The sequence below is a fragment of the Cimex lectularius genome, unplaced genomic scaffold, assembly GCF_000648675.2.
Source record: "Cimex lectularius strain Harlan isolate CLEC.00 unplaced genomic scaffold, Clec_2.1 scaffold211, whole genome shotgun sequence".
NCBI lineage: Eukaryota > Metazoa > Arthropoda > Insecta > Hemiptera > Cimicidae > Cimex > Cimex lectularius.
In genome coordinates, this window is record NW_019392909.1 from 139,293 (window position 1) to 152,173 (window position 12,881).

The 12,881-nt window shown below is 34.0% G+C and overlaps 1 protein-coding gene across 2 annotated transcripts in view; it reads left to right on the top strand.

Annotated features, from left to right (window-relative positions):
• The first annotated feature begins 1,499 nt into the window (after positions 1-1,499).
• LOC106665072 (pyrokinin-1 receptor-like) overlaps positions 1,500-12,881 on the top strand; it is a 130,046-nt gene continuing 118,664 nt past the window's right edge. For both annotated transcript variants that reach the window (XM_014391251.2, XM_014391252.2), the window contains exon 1: positions 1,500-1,712. The gene's annotated coding sequence lies outside the window, so the exon portion shown is untranslated. The remainder of the gene's footprint in view (positions 1,713-12,881) is intronic.

Sequence of the window (12,881 nt, forward strand, 5' to 3'; positions counted from 1 at the left end):
TGCGGGGATTCCTCCAAGCCAAACTCCAGCGCTTCCATTCAAAAATCCACGGCCAAATTGTCAAAACTTCTCCCTACGTTAACCTAAACTTAACGTTAACTTAACATTAACCTTATTATCCGAAACGACCTTAACTTCTCCTTCCATTCGATTGTTTTCTGCAATCTTTAAAAAGTATCGGTGCAACTTATCTAGCCCAACGGCGTCAGCAGCACGGGCTGATGTCTAAAAATGACTTAGCTAAGCTTGCCGAGTATTATCCGCATATGGGTGATAAATTCCCGTTATCAGCTTGTTTTTGGAATGCTATATCGTGAATAAATGTTTTTTTTTATAACTGGGACAGATACCGATGTCGGTAAAACGGTTGTCAGCTGTGCCCTTCTGCAAGCTGCGGCAGCTAGAGACTATCAAACAGCAGGCTATAAGCCGGTAGCTTCGTGCAGTGAAGAAACGCTTTTCAGCTTAAGAAATTCAGGTGCCAAACTATTAAGAAAAAATAGCCGTTTAAAATTGAATTACCGTGATGGTAATCCCATCGTTTTTGCTCAAGCGACATGACCTCATATTGCCAGTCAATTCACAGGAGAGCCGATAGGTTAGTCAATGAGTCAGGGATTAAATAAATTAAAAGTCTGCTGACTGAAATAATATTGAAGGTGTCGTCGGATGGTACACGCCGCTTTCAGCAGAACCAAGTTTTTCTGATTGGGTTATACAGAAAAAATTGCCAGTGATGTTAACTGTTGCAGTTAAATTAACTAATCCGTTACCGCGTCCAAATGTTTCATACAAGTTTTCGATCCATCCTCACCATACTGACCAAGCCCTCCCTACACTTTCTCATACCGAGAACTCGTGTTGACTTAACAACGCAATCTCTGGCATTTAGTGCTAACCGATATCTCTTTACATGTTCCCGTGCAGTACTGTTTGTGGTGAAGGAGAAAAAAACATATGAGCACATACAAATTTTTAATATGGATTTCTATACATATAGGCTAGAAATAAAACATTTATTTGAAAAATTCCTCTCCGCTTACTGAAACGTGTTCGAATTTGGATTAGAGGGTCTAATAAAATATAGTGTCAGTTTCGTAGAAATTACATGACTCAGCTCGTGTTTTTGCTTATGAATATAGTAATATATTATTAATTATATTCGTAGATTCGCGATCTATATGACGATATACACGCAATTATAGCCAGATTGACAAATAAGGATACTCTTCCAACAACAACGCAGAAATGAAGCAATGAGGGCAAACATAAAAACAGGAACAATGCGGACTGGGATTTTTGCTCGTTAAAGTGCCTCGATAATTAAATTACTGTTCGTCGTATGCGAGTAACTCGACCGCAAAAAATGCAGGGCGGAAATACATAAATACATGAAGGAGAAGAGGTGATGTGCGGACTGGAGCATCCCCTCCAACTTGGCAACGGAACCCCTCCATCCACAGCTCCCGATTCCCGTCTCATTCCATTCAAAGCTCCCTGGTCGCGAGCTTACGGCGCTCTACGGATCCGAGTTCGCGCGACGTGTCAAATTTTTGGTTTTTGGAAATAAAAATTCCAATGCGAAAGCCAACGTGGTGTTGAGTTTTTAGTTTTTATTCGTTCGTGTGTTCCTCGAGTAAAAAACATTAAGAAAAAAAAAATGCTGCATCATATTTGATCAGATTTCACAGTCAGACCGATTTATAATAAAGGTAAGATTCTAAACAAAATCTTAATCCATCATAAAAAATTCAAACCCATTTCTTATACAAAAACCGGCGGTTTTTTTTGGGGGAGGGATTAGTTTTCTTTTTCGATTTTCTTGGCCGTAAAAACAAAAATCTACCGTTTAGGCATTCTTTACTTTTATTGACCTTTCTCGTCATTTATTTAAAAAAAAAATCAAGAAATATATTTTTTAAATGCGTAAACTTTAATTGTTTCTAAAGAAGCTTATATGTATTAAAAAAAAAAAAATTAATAATTACCAAAACAACCACGATTTTTATATATTTTTTTGCGTTCATGATAAAATATTCGTCGCATAAAATTTTCCAAAATACGGAGATAGTTAAAAAGTTTTGTTAGACTTGTGATTCCCTTTCAATTGCTTAGCTAGGTGCGCAAAACAAAATCTAATATTGCGAAGAATATATTACATGTATATCACCATGCCACCGAGAAAAATTGAATCTTCCATCGTTTTTCAATTTCAACGTGTTAGGCTTATTCTCCTTTTCATATTGCCCCGCGCGCAAATATTAGGTTTTTTCGTCTTTTATTAATCTGGTTTGGTTCGTCTGTTGGTTGATCGTGGGGATTAGCTCATATAATCTGATGGTGGATTTGTTTGCCGTTTCGATATTAAAAGAATCCGTTTGAAATGTCCAACATCTAGATTTTTGAATAGGGTAGACTTTATTGAGGCCTGATCAGCATAGATTTCTTTCGTCTCGTTTGGCCATTTGTGTTACAGATCTTTCATGACACCAAGATCAGAACAAGCTTTCTTCTTCTTTCAAAAACTAAAAAAAAAAATTACTAAAATACTTCTCGTACTAACAATAAGGGATATTGTTTAGTTTTCTTTATTTCACGAAGAATAAGATTAAGGAGAAAAGAGGAAAGCCAGTTTTGTACAGAATGTCGATATCAACTAGTCCACCTTGGTTACAATTGACAAAGTTGAGAGCTATAATTCATCCAAATGCTTCCGGCTGAAACCCTTCATAGGGCAAAACTGACTTACAGAAAAATCACATCGATATTAAAACCAGCAATGATATTTTCTTGAAAAACGCTTTCTTTAATGGCTTCGTCTAGATTATACTATACATAGATGTCTTTCCAAACAATGAAATCCGTCTTCATAGTCTTATATTGAATAAAACGTTTGATTAAACAAATAATTCTTTACTTTAACACCCAACGAATAAATATTTTTAATTTAATTTATATAATTTCTTAGAATGAATGTAATTTATTAATGTGAAAGGAAGGGGTTGCTTAACCTCGACGAATATCGAGAACCCTGGGGGAGTGAATGCAACAAGACTTCCATGTTTCTGGTGAAGAATATAGTAGTTAAAAAAGGATGGTCATGGCACACGCAATACTGGCTTTACCAGAGGGTTAACTACTTTCATAGATACACAGAACTCACTACCATGAAAAAACATAACAATGAATTTTAAAATCAATAAGAGAGGATAGTTAGGACGGGTGGGGTCCATATCTTCCTATGTATATGTATATGAATATATATGCATGTATGTACGTATTATTTTTTTATGTGTGGTGATTAGTGACGGTTAATCGATAATTTTTCGTAACGTTTCTCGGCACTCTCAACACGACACGCAAGAATGGCACAATTACACAGAAGACAAACACTTTGAGCCCTGAAGATGATCTCAATAAAGATCGAAACGTTGGCACGATAAAGAAAATGTTTTTCTGAAAGTTACATCACACCAGACCGCATCTCACGATTTCTGAATAATTATTTTTTTATTTGACATCATGGGGTACAAAGGGGCAGCATTTTACGATATCGACATAGTGTTCATACAATACAAAAAGCGTAGTTTCAGAATAGACGCTCAAAAAGCTGTAGGTTCTGGTACTTCAATTTCTGGTCTTTCATGCGTACTTTTCCAATTTCTTGTTAAGAAAATGAACTAAAAACGCGCGAGTCGGCGATGACCTCAGCTGTTTGTCGGCCCCTAAACTTTTTACTTTGTTATTATTATTGGTGAATTTACTATTGCTAATTCACAATTCGGATATTATTTTGGTTGATGAATGGAGGATGCTTTTCGAAAATTGGCTGGTGTTATAGAAATTTTTAAATGATTACGCCATAATCCACATAATTCGATATTTGTTAGAGGTAAAGTGCTTTGCAAAAATATAAATTGTTTTATTGTTTTTAAAATTTGTTTAAAACAAACCCTACTTTAACAAAGTGATGAAATAATTGAAGTCTAAAGATTTACGGAATATGCTTATGGAATTAGGCGGAAATTTTGGAAACGACATAGTCAAAAAGAAATCGATGGGCTAAAAGAAAAATATTTACTCGCCGTTAAGTACGTTAAATATAATTAATGAATATTATTAGTACATACGTGGTGTTACAAACTTTGCCAGTAGATTCGACATTCAAAAAGGAACGAAAAAGTCTTAATTGACACTGGTCTGAATCTCAACAGTTTCGGAGTTATTTCACTTATTCTGATTTTTCAAGATTTCACGACCTTGTTTCAATTAAACTTGATAACTCCAAATCTGTTGATACCATCGAAAACTACGTTAAATTTCCAATAAGATGTGATCAATACGAAACTTGTAAACCCTCGTTAAATAAGCGTTTTAGTAGTGAGAACATTGAAAACTATTTTTTTTTTCAAAGTTGAAAAACTTACTATGGTGATTCCAAACAACAATTTTCAAACCTAGAGAACAGCAAATTTCAGAATTTGTACTCCATTTAATATCCTTTTTAGTGATGTAATTTTAAATTTTTTTTCAAAGATGAAGAAATTGATAGAGGAAAGGAAAAAACCGTGGATTATTGATAGAGATAGATAAAAAATTGATAGAGGATAATAAAAAATAAAAAAACTTAAAAAAATTTGAATGAATTTATTAAACGTTTTTTAATTTTGATTCTAAATGATCTCCACCCTCCGCATAGGATTTTCGACGCGCTGCCGTCGCATTAAACCCGCAAAACCGGTACATAAAATGTATACGATTAGAAAAAATATTCATAGTTTTAGCAAGATAACTAAAAACGTTTTGAATCTTAAAACTCTTTTATTCTGAAAAATAATAATACAATAATACTTTAATTAAAGTAATTAATTTAATTAATAATCCTTGCAGTCGTCTTGGTAAATAAATAAACACTTGCACTATTTCGGTTTCGAACCCGAATTTAAAAAAAAAGTTTAATAAAATAATTCAAAATTTCCTTAAGTTGTTTTTTAATTTTCCACCTTACCAATCTGTCAGCAATGGTTTTTCCTTTCTTCTATCAATTTCTTTATCTTTGAAAAAATAATTTAAAAAGAAATTACGTAACTAAAAACGGATATTAAATGGAGTACGTTTGCTGAAATTTGCTGGTCTCTAGGTTTGGAAATAGTACTTTAGAATCACGATAGTAAGTTTTTCAACTTTGAAAAAAAAATATTTTTCAAAGTTCTCGCTACTAATAACCCTATTTCCCGAACGTTTACAAGTTTAATAGTAATCACATCTTACTGGAAATTTAACCAATTTTTCAATGCCATCAACGAATTTGCCCAAAATCTTTTAGTTTTGGAGTTATCATTGTTCATTTTAAGGAAGGTCGTGAAATCTTAAAAAAATCAGAAAAAGTTGAATAACTCGAAACTGCTGAGATTCGGACCATAGTTAGGACTTTTTGGTTCTTTTTTGAATGTAGAATCTAAGGGCAAAGTTTGTAACACGAGTAGCCGAACACTAGTAATAAATAAATAAGAAAATTGAAGTCGTAAAGTAATATAAAGAAGGAACTGTAGGGATCATACAATTCATAAACTCTTACACGACCCAAGGCCAAACTAAATGATACGTTCCACCGACCAGAAAAGAAACCATTCCCATATCGAAACGCACCTCGTAAGGTCGTTTGATATTGAAGTCCGTTGTTTATTGCAATTCGCGGTCAATGTGAGATTCAATGCCCATGGGATGTTTTTCTCGCCTTTTCCTACTTTTTGGCCAAGCAGATCAATCCAATAAAATGACCATAGTCAAAAAGGCGGATTTACACTTAGTAAATTGAGACATTTCAAAATCGATATATTTCCTTATATTGGGTTGTCCGGAAAATAATGCAGGATTTTGGTATTAAACAAAAAAAAAGAAACTAGTTACTTTAAAGCAATGTTCTTTAATCAAAATAATTTCCCNAAACTTAAAATCCTGCATTATTTTCCGGACAACCCAATAAAATACTATTATTATCATAATTAGTGATAAAAATCCAAACAGCAATTTTCAAGGAATGGCGATCTCTTTGAATCAAATCAAAATCGGTTCTACCTTAATGCGGCTTGAGAGTTCAAAGTGTAATTAAGTTGGATTTTATAATTTCCCATGCCTAAGCGGCTTTTTGCCAAAGAAACCGTAATTACACGTTTGTAATCATTTTAATCTTGTCTTTAGAGGGATATCTAATTTTATTTCTTTCCTAATTTACAAGACTTCGTTCGACAACAATTCGTTCAAACCCTTGTAAGTCTAAATAGATATAAACCTAGAAGACAGGAGTAATTGATTCGATTGTTTTATACGTGACGCAATGAAAATTAGTTCAATTATTCTTATATATTTGACATCTGAAAATTAATTGTACATATCCAGGTCGTGGTACTATGAAAATATCCGATTCGCTGAATCGTTTTCCATTGTTTTATTTTTTGTTTGGGCCAAGCTGGGGTCAAGTCGAAAATTACGGATCCCTTGAACGCAGTAAGAATAAATGATTGTCCCACCATTAATCGCCTGTTTGTATTGTCTCGAAACCCGCTGGGCATGCCATTCAGATTTTCCTAATCGATGGGGCTTTTAGGGCCTGGACCTTCACGCAAACCTCGCGTCGAAAACAAACCAAAGCAAAAACAAGAAATAAAAAAGTAATGAGTTTATATAAAGAATCGGAACTATGCATACCTCGCATTAAGTTTATAAATTATATGAATAAAGTAATACATTTTTTTGCAAATTGTCTATCATAAAAACCAAGAAAATAGTTATTATTCAGTATTATGTAGTTATTATTAAGTAATTTTTGTATTTCGCAAGGTAGACTTCGTGGGGATGAAATACCAGAACAATAGGGTCATAGAGTTAATGAGTGCTGATTTGGCAGTCACTTCTACCCCTAAGTTGTCCTTAAAAAAACATATAGTTGAAAAAGAAAATACGGCATAGTTTGCATTACGTACCATCTGGAGTGGAGCGATAACCTACTCGTCAGTTTCTTTGAGTAGTGACGTGCGATACCAGAAAATATTCGATACCAGTACTCGATACTGGTATCGAAAGATATATTCAATATTACTCAAGTATCGACAGAAATTGTTCGATACTAACGAGTGCTTACTCATATGACTACTTTTTCTTTTATTCATAAATTATCAACTTACTATTGTGGACTTTCGTTAAAATACGCTCATGCGTTAAAATAATCAAGAAATTGCAGGGTTTTTTAGTAAAATAACCTGGAGAGAAGATATGATTATGGATCTACCTATGAGAAGGAAGACGAACACTTTTTAGTTACTTGGAGACAAATCATTTTAGTAAAAATTACTGAAATTAAAAGTGCGAGGTGCGACGCGGGAAGGAATTATGAGTTACCAGAATTATCAGCAGAGTTACCAACAACCAATTAAAAATCTAGATTAACTTTGGTGACAAATGCCGCTTGTAGGCGCCCTAACAGTAACTAGTCAAGTCCCCGTTTGATGAAAGGTATGTTTCGAACGGAAAATAACAATTCAATATTACTTGAACACTCGACGAAAAATCCATTTGAGTATTTTTACCGATACTACAAAAAGTATTCGATACAGTATTTGTCATTGCCGTTGAGTGCTAAATTACCAGGGTTTAACTCAGTTTCTCGATCGATTGTCTGTTACGCTTCCCAGGTTTGGGGATGTACGTATTTCGTAAAGGTGAAAAAGGTCCAATGGTTTTGTGTACGCAAATTATTTTACATTCCCTGTTTCTCTCCAACTTACATAATGACGTTAAAAACTGAGCTAGACCAAATATATGTCATTTTATATTCGCACTTTATGTACAAAACGAGAGTTATCGGTTTACCATCGCATAGTTTTCCAAAGATCAAGGCGTGTAAAATGTGGAAAAAGGGCTGTATTGGGAATCTGACTGGAAGGGACAAGCTCGTAAACATGATGACTCCAGCGCCATCCTCGACCCAATTTTGATTTTTGTGACACTCGTGCACTTAAAACTAACCTCCATTTTTTAATTGTATCAGTCAGAGAATCTCTAAGAGAAGAGTTCGTGGCAAGAGCCATGATGTCCCAACATTACACATTATACAGGGAACTTAATCCAAATGTAAAGTGTGCAAGGTTGACTGGAAAAAAACAAGGAAAATTTAGATCCTTGTGCAAGGACCAACCATAACTTCAGATGGTTGGTGAAGTTAGGGAACGAGATTCTTAACTTGAACTACAAACCGTACCAAACTTTTGAACAGGAAGAATGCCGTGTTTGTAACTGGAAAGCAAGGGAGGACATTTTCGATTTTATAACGGTTTGCCCTATTCTTTCTGAATATAAAAAAACTGTTCTTCGGGAGCAGTATATTCACAAAAAAGAATTTTTAAGTTTGTTGTATGGATTCGATTGGGGTATAGGAAAGATTAGGTTGAATCCATTACAGTTCGTGGTCCGATTGATCAATTAACATTTTTCAATTAATTATTATTTATGAAAGGTGTTGGTTGAGATAAAAAGTCAGTGTCACGAGTGGGATTCGAACCCACGACCTTCGGCTAAATACGCCACTACTCTACCACTCGAGCTATCGTGATTTCCATCCGCTCGGACACCAACTTCCCATCTCACCAATATCTTTCATAAATATTAATTAATTGAAAAGAATCTATTTGGTCAATCGAACCACGAAATCTAATGCATTTAATAAATTAAATGAAGTGTAGTGTACCGTGGCCATTTCATTTGTCAGCGAGAATCAAATAGATTAAACGACATTCGGAAAATGGCAAAAAGGAGGGAAAATTCGAGAGGTGAGGTTGAGATGGGAAGTTGGTGTCCGAGCCGATCGAAGTCGCGATAGGTCAAGTGGTATAGTAGCGGCGTATTTAGCCGAAGGTCGTGGGTTCGAATCCCGCTCCTGACACTGACTTTTTTATTTCAACGAATACCTTACATAAAGATTAATTAATGGAAAATTTTTTCTTTAATATTGATTATAACTTATATACAAAACGTTTTTATGGCGTTCGCTGGCAATGTCGGCAATCCATGCTGTCGCAATTTGTGCAAATTCCAACTAAGGGTTGTAACAATTTTACTGAATAAATATTGTAAAAACGAAATAATAACACTTTTATCTATCTATCAATCTGTCTATTGTACAATACCTAAACAGGGATTTCACTTTATCGTTGGAAATTGTTGTGGAACATTCGAAAAATGGCAAAAAGGAGCGAAAATTCGAGAGGTGAGGTTGAGATCGAAAGTTGGTGTCTGAGCTGATCGAAGTCACGATAGCTCAAGTGGTAGATTAGCGGCGTACTTAGCCGAAGGTCGTGGGTTCGAATCCCACTCGTGACACTGACTTTTTTATCTCAATCAACACCTTTCATAAATATTAATTAATTGAATTATGTTGAATGATAATATTGTTTTATTCTATCTATTATTCCACGTTATTTTATTTTTAGTACTTTTTATTCTTATGTTCATACTTATTTCCCTTCTTACCTTTATTCTTGTTTATCTTTCTTTTTTCGACTCAATCTATTTTTATCGTGTTTATTGCATTTAACTAATTCATTATATTAGTTTCTATTCAGTTATTTATTTTTGGCAAACGTATTCTTTTATTACAAATTATTTATCAGAGAGGTTTATATTATTTTGCAGTGTACAAAATTATTTATTTTATTTATATATTTTACTTTGTCCTATTATTATTATTATCATCATCATTATTACTATGTTCTCACAACCTTGCAGCAGACAGAGTATCCATGTCGTATTGTTTATTTTTTATTGAGCACATTATTTTTGTTCACATTATTATAATATTGCTCATAAATTTAATAAACTTTATTATTATTTGTTGTTATTAAGTAGTTAAAGTTGTCTTTAATATCTACTTTGAAAATAGTCGAGGCCTAAAAACATATTTTGCAATGAAGGCGTAACGATCCAATTTACTATGTAACTCACCATTAAAAATGTTTTTGTTTTTGATTTATTCAGATTCTAAAACAAAGAACCATGCCTTTAAAATTTTCGAAGTACGGTAGCTCGGTTTTGCCCAATCATCAAGTCTCTTCTTGTTGATTTAGTCTGTTTGACGCTATTTTTTTCTTTCGGATTTGCCGCGTCCACTGATTGGTCTGTGCATTATTTTCACAAGTGTCGGGCTTTCACCCCGAAGGATTGTCACTCCCCGATGTGCTGACCCTAGAGTCAGCGGAGTTCACTTATCCCGTAATTGGGGTGGGTCTCTAGTATCTCATTTAAGCCACATGCCGAGGAGATCGTTGCTTCCCAACCAACGGACACAAAATCTCCCACTTTTGTTTACAATTGGATTTTGCAAATAAATGTTTGAATAGTCAATCTCTTCTTTGTTGTTTTTTTAAATAAAACTACTTTCTAACGTTCCAGTATTTTGATTTTTTGAAGTTGTAACGTTTTTAAGTTTCAAATTTGTTTGAGTGATGGTTTTAAGAGAGATTCGGCTGGCATGTAACATTGTTGGAAGATGGAAGTTGTCAAGCGTATGTGATTAGGATGCTTAACATTCCCAGAACTACTATCCTTCCATCGGTAAGATATACTGGAAATTCTCAAGAAGACATGGCCCAGGTCGACATCGTGTCTCAGAGAAATGATCGTTTTATTGTTTCGAATGTACTCCGTAATTGACAATGATGTTGAGATCAAGCAACGACTTCAACCAGTTAGAAATATTAACGTCAGTTTACTGTAAGGCTAAGACGTTCAGAAGCTGGGTTACATGCGAGACGACCTGCCACTGGTCCAGAACTTCTGACAAGGTACAGAAGAGCTCGGTTAAGTTTCCAAAGAAATCACATCAATTGGTCTGAGCAAGATAGGACTAGCATCTTGTTTTCGGATGAGACAAGGTTTTATTTGAGGTCTTCAAATGGCCGAGTGAGGGTTTGGAGAGCGATATATCTCCGCAACATTTTCACTCCGGAGAATCTATGGAGGTGAATGGTGTCACACAATTGGTTTGGTCAGACAATTGTTTGGAGGTCGCACAAACTTGATCTTCATCGAGGGTTCCCTAACAGCTGCGCAATACATTGAAGATGTGTTATCAGAAGAAGTTGTTCCTTATATACTACTAATTGGCTACAGTTTTATTTTTATGCAAGGCCCCACAGCTAATATCGTTGCTGACTACTTGGAACGGGCTTCAATTCAATGTTTATAGTAGCCACCACGTAGTCCCGACTTAAATCCTATCGACAAACTTGAGGTCGTGTTGTCAAAAGAGTAAAAAGTAGCCAAGTGATCCCGGAGAATTTGCAGGAATTAAGAATGGCGCTGTTGGAGGAGCATGAAAACATTCAAAATCTCATAAATTCAATGCCACATCGAATACAAGCGATGATCAACCAAGAGGGGGGAATTCTCCGTACTGAATTGAATATTCTCTTCATTTTTTCCATAGCAATATTTCTAGCTAAAATTGTTTTGATCGGTTTACATTTTTATTTATTTACCTATATCTTATATTTTTCTTTGAAAATATCAAGTAAATAGCTAAAAAATTGTAACGATTTTAAGTATTTATTAAAAACATAAGGGTGGCCACTTTTATTGCCTCACAGTGTATAAATGAATTCATATATTGCACTCATTTTAATTAGTCGGCGGAGTCTACCTTCACACAATATCAATAATCTAATCTAAATTAGAGTCGATGGGGTTAGTACTATTACTAATTTCAGCCATTCATCCCACACACACACACAGAGCTGTAAGGGCAATTTTTCAAGCAAAGTGCCGTTTTTCAAAATATGTAAACCATATTGACGTACAGGAATTTTCTTTATTCTCTCGACTTGTTTGATTTATTTTTAAAGAAGTATCGTTTCCATTTAATGTTTACCATCAACAGTTTGTCTATTGTTCGGTTTTTCTTAAAGTGTATTATTACTATTATTCATTATTTGTGTATCATATATGGGCTTTTGTTGATTGACGTTTTTATTTCTTGTTCATTCCAGTGTATCAACTTTTTTGTCGTTTGATTCATAAACTTGTCTGAAATGTTAAATGTTTATGGTGTTGTAAGCGATGTGTGTTGCGACGTTACACTCCTATTCTTGTATATACCATTTATTTTTCTACTACAACGGCCAATGTATTGGGTTGTCCGGAAAATAATGCAGGATTTTGGTATTAAACAAAAAAAAAGAAACTAGTTACTTTAAAGCAATGTTCTTTAATCAAAATAATTTCCCANGAGTAATCCTGTAAACGTAAACAGAATATTTTATATAGATTTTTTTTAATGAAAACTTAAAATCCTGCATTATTTTCCGGACAACCCGATAGGTTTTGATCGTATTTGCAGGTTATTATATAAACATTATTTTATGTCGAGTGAATTAGTCTAGTGAATGTTTTGTTGCAGAGGTTTTCTTATGATGTTACTATTTTTTAGTTTTTTCATGAGGCTGAACATTGTACATGGTCTATAACTAAATCATTATTTAGAATTCCATCGTAATAATTTCAAATTATTTTTTTATTAAAGCTTTTATCTTAAACACTGTAGCTTAGAGTGGCAAACGAGTTTTTCTTGTAATATTCTTAGGGCGTAAATATAGAATATATTTATATGAAAATTTATTAATATGAAACTTCGTGGTAAGGTAAGGATTTTCTCATAATAAAAGAAGGTGATGAACATATTTACATCATGAATGGAAATTTTCAATTATTTTATTTACTGAACATATATATTAAATATTTCCTTTGTTCTCTATACTAGCATTACAAGAAATGTTCGTTTTAAAATAATATATATCAAACACTACAGGCCATAGGGGGAATAAACACTTGAC